General features: G+C 32.5%; 1 long non-coding RNA gene across 2 annotated transcripts; it reads right to left on the bottom strand.

The window, feature by feature from the left end:
- Nucleotides 1-1,903: 1,903 nt before the first annotated feature.
- LOC145047605 (uncharacterized) lies at nucleotides 1,904-4,080 on the bottom strand. Of its 2 annotated transcripts, XR_013682292.1 has the most exons (6): nucleotides 3,798-4,080; nucleotides 3,565-3,634; nucleotides 3,362-3,487; nucleotides 2,774-3,099; nucleotides 2,338-2,686; nucleotides 1,904-2,096 (listed from the first exon to the last, which is right to left on the bottom strand). It is a non-coding gene; the product is annotated as an uncharacterized LOC145047605 (long non-coding RNA). The 2 variants fall into 2 exon arrangements; XR_013682291.1 differs by having other exon boundaries at nucleotides 2,338-3,099; nucleotides 3,798-4,079.
- Nucleotides 4,081-4,853: the final 773 nt, after the last annotated feature.

Raw genomic sequence — 4,853 nt, 5'->3', positions numbered from 1 at the left:
TTTCAAACCATTGCATGATTGCGGTTACACCTCCAATCCCGTTGTAGGTTTTAGTCTTTTCGTTAGTGAAATCTTCGTATGATCATTCCCTGGGGTGTCCGTGACTTTCCCCATGATTTGAGTGGTTGGTACCATTTCCCAATCCACTAGCGCCGCTTGCATTTATCTGCATTATTGGAGCGGCTATGGCAGCAGTTACCCCAACTTGGAACATAGCGGAGTCATATTGTGGAGGTGGCGGTGGTGGTGAAGTATTGTTGAAACATTTAGGATTCTTTCTTGGTGGCATTTTTCTGCCATAGAGTTAAAAAGTGAAAAGATGGTAAGTCTTCAATAATAGTTGTAAGTCGGTTGTTAACGAACTAATTTTATTAGTTTCTACATCCATTATGTCCCGACTCAAAATATGTTTTGTATTCAATTCAGACCCCCAAACCTGAATGGCGGAAACATTCAGGGGCGAAGGACATCATGTATAGTATCATAACAATTGAATAGTAAAGAAAGTAAACACAACCATCATATATGTAATTGAAAAAGTTACATCATATTAAGCGTTTACATGTTTCAACAGTCAACTACAAGTTTAGAGCACGTAACTATGAACTCACCTTGAATGTAATAACGGGGTTGATAACGAGATAGGAAACGGTGAACTTCAAGTTTAGAGCACGTAACAATAGCCGTATCCTAATATTTAAACACATAATAATGTGTGAATAAGATGTTAATAATAAGATGGTTTTGAAAATACTAGGTTCTTATATGAAACACACCAAAGCTTATAATCAAATTGAAGCAAAGTCTCCTAGAGTAGTTAGAGCTTGTAAATGAAAGGAATTGGGTTTGATATTTGAGAGAGAATAGGGAATGTTGATGTGTAAATGAAGTATGGTCTTTATATTGTTACTTAAATATGAAGTAAATATGAGGAGGTTGACTTGACGTTTACATTGATAAATGAAATTATCACATAGGGTAGTGGAATTAGGATAAGATAATAAGATATTTTAGGGAAGTGGAATTAGGGAAGTAAAAATATGTAGTTTTAAAGAAAGTGTACAATAGGGGAACGAGATTTGATAGACTCATCAGAAAACGAAATACTTTTGAAGGGTTCTATACCCAAGCATACATACATCACAACCTTATATTCCATATATATATATATATATATATATATATATATATATATATATATATATATATATATATATATATATATATATATATATATATATATATATATATATACTAGTCGTTTACCCGCGCAAAGCGGCGGTAACAAATAATTTCATATGATATTTTGATTATATTCGAAATATATTATATTTAAAGGAACACAAAATAAATACATATTGTTATCAATCGGTTTAACGACGAAGAATAGTTGTAACCCTCACAATAAATAAGGAAATGAACTTTTTGTGTGCATGGTATTTTGATAACCGATTAGTTTCTCTTTGACGGATATCAAAGAATATACTTTCAGATAGGTGTGACATTCATATCATGTTTGGGTTGACGGATCACGATTTGGCGAGTCAGAAAGTTCAACCCGGACACGACACATGTAACCATTTAATTATATGGGTCCGTTGCTCACTAAAATTATCAAATATTAAATTTATGACAATTAGTAAACCACAAGAGCATTTATGTTATTTTGTCTTAATTAAACACAAAAAGGTTTATTATAGCATCGTGGAAAGATATTAGATTTTCGGGGTTTTAGTTGATATTAGCATAACACAAAAAAATATTGTAAAACAATTTACAATTATTTAGAGAGGGTAATTGTTGATAGCAACATAACAACACCTTTTAACAACAAAAAAAAAAAAAAACTTTCAACCAAGTAAGCTATAAATCACCAGATAGTCTAAATGTTCTTAACACTTGATTTAGAGAACCATCTTCTCATTAAATACGGACATAGTTTGTAACATTTTAAATTAATAGGAACACTTGGTGAAAAGCGGTAACATTACATAACGTGAGGATTTGATAGATTGAAGCTGCAACCACTTAGTTAGGAAGTGAAGAACCACTGATATTTTGAATTGGAACATTTGATAAAGTGCAGCAATAGGGTCCTTCAATGAAACATTATCAATTTGAAACCACCATATAAAATACAATAACATAACACAAAAATATATAAAATATATTGTTGGAGTATATAAAATTAGAGTAGATGCTTATAACAAATAAACATACAAAAATATGTTAGTTATATTTTGGAATTAGCAGTAAAGGGAATGTCCTTTTTCAAAATAATTGATGACATCTTACGTTCAACCCATTAATGCATAGCTATTTCTTAAATAGATGTACCTTGGTATTGAATAGATGACTGTAGAAATTGTCCATGAGTCCACCAACAACACCAACAATATGATGAAGATCCCATTGAAGTTCATCAAGGGTAGACGGATTGCAATTTCTTGCATCATGTTTCTTAGCATGATTTTTAATGCAATCAAACCTCACCACCTTCATTGCATTTGTCTCGTACACATTGTGGTACTTCACATAGATTCTCTTTATACCACAAACCTACAAATGTTATCCAGTTTTGAACACGATAGAATGAAAATGGATGCAAAAAGGATCGAGAATTCTGAAAGCATAATTGACACGAACAGTTGATGCCCCCAAGGACTCAGGAGAGGAGATCTTGAATCTGGAACTTAAACGTTAGGTTACTTTTATGTGTTGCTTATGAAAAAAAACAAGCACGTAAATGGTAAAGAGGAAAATATCATTTTACCTGTATTAAGAATAAATCAGGGTTTGTAAATGTATTTCATTTGCCTCTGTTATTTAGCCAAAACACACACACACACACACACACACACAATATGCACAAATCAAATATGCTCAGATCAAACAAAAAGAGCAATGAGGATATAAGTGAGAGACACGATATGATCAAAATGTGTGCTGATGGGTATACTTTAATTGACTGTAATTAATGGAAAAGAAAATATAAACCCATGTTTATCAATCCATAGCCATATGTTTTTTTATTAAAACACCACAAAGGACCTTTTTGCCCCTATCTTGTTCATTTCTTCATCTTCCTCTTTACAAACGCTGCATTCAAATACCCACAAAGCTTTAAAAATTTACAAAATCCTCCCAAGAACAAATAAATCAAAATAAGAAATACAAAAGATAATGGGGAATTGGAACTTCAAGAAGTAATGCAAAACCAATAAAATCACAGTAAGTAATTAACCATATTAATCACAAAAGGAACAAAAAAAAAACAACTTCAACTTCATTTCGGTTTACAAAGTTATTTTCATAGTAAGAGCCAGAAGAATATGGAACAAAATCAAAGAAAGTAATCAACCTTCTTGTTAGGTGTTCGTTCGTCCACCCTTCATTTGCTGGATAAAAATCTAAGAATACCAACATAGCTATGCATCATCAATGTTCTTGGTATGTCACATCTTATTGCACTGATATTATGATCTACCTTATAAATACAAAAACAAAATGTAAAATGTAAAGAAATTGAAGATAATAAAAGATCAGAGAAAGAGAAAAACAGACCTTTAGCCATGCATTTTCACCCGACTTCATCTTGGGGGTCTGCTATTTCAATAGCTTCTCACTTTAACAACTGTAAACACACACATACACACACAGTTAAAGTCTTTCTTAGAGATTATCAAAGAGTGAGGGAAGAGCACATAGATTGGGAAATATATTACAGAAAAACAATTTAGTAGAAAATTTTCATAAAAGGTAGAAAATATCAAGTGTTCTTCTAGCGGAGTACTCACTGTTTCGACAATGACGAAGTCATTGGTAGATGCAATAGAGGTAAGATCATGATGGTGGTGTCATGAATTTTTCTTTTTTAGATTGACAAAGATGGAGGAAGAGAGAAGTTAGTGGTTTGTGGTAGTTAGAGACGGTGGTTTAGGTTTTGTTATACCTGATGATATGTTTGGGTTTTATGTTTTTGAAGATCGAAAGAGACACGAGAGGAAGTCGTGCAAAATAAGAGGTATTTGCAGAAATCGGAGGGATTAAAGGGGCCGGGTCAAAATCAGGCAAGAATTAAGAGTAAAATTGGGGAATTAAAGGGCTAGGTCAAAATTAGACGAGATATAAGGGTAAGTATGTTTTGGTTAGTTGTATTTTAAGCTTAAACATTTGAACGGTCTTAAAAAAATAATATTATTATATTCAATCTATTTTTAGAAATAATAAGATTTATAGTAAATATATATATCTTTATCTTTACTATATTATTAAGGATATTGTTCATTTCTTGAAATTAAGAGGTACAACAAATATTACCTCATGTACAATAATATTAAGCATTATACTATTATACTACACGGATTACCTTACCTAATCTCCTAAACAGCTGTCATCTAACCTATTCACATCGACACCACCAAATATGCAGTGAAGACTTTCACCTTTCCAACTTCATCCGATGCTTCGAGACCCTCTACTTTGGTGAATGCCCGCGTAGAGTGGAAAGAAACTCTGGAGGCGCACGTAGATCAGAAACCCCCGTTGTTTGAAAAAAAAAAAGGGAAAAATTAGGGCAAGATTTTTTAGATCTGTAACAGAGGTGGTGATGAAGATAGACTAATGCTACTCAAGGGTTTTAGTGGAGCTTTCAGGAAACCAAACCAACACCAGCATCGCATCGTCAAGAACAAATCCCTGGCATAATCTCCTGATTCCAGGATTTTAATGTGTCTTCCATCTATTTCGATGAATACTATGGGGTAATTTTCTATTAATACTCTTAAACCTTTGCTGATTTTTTTTGTAGGTACCTTTGTTTATAAAATGATTTTCAAATACCATCATTATTA

Source organism: Lactuca saligna, chromosome 5 (assembly GCF_052625555.1).
Source record: "Lactuca saligna cultivar CGN05327 chromosome 5, ASM5262555v1, whole genome shotgun sequence".
NCBI lineage: Eukaryota > Viridiplantae > Streptophyta > Magnoliopsida > Asterales > Asteraceae > Lactuca > Lactuca saligna.
This window is presented reverse-complemented; position numbering and strand designations above follow the sequence as displayed.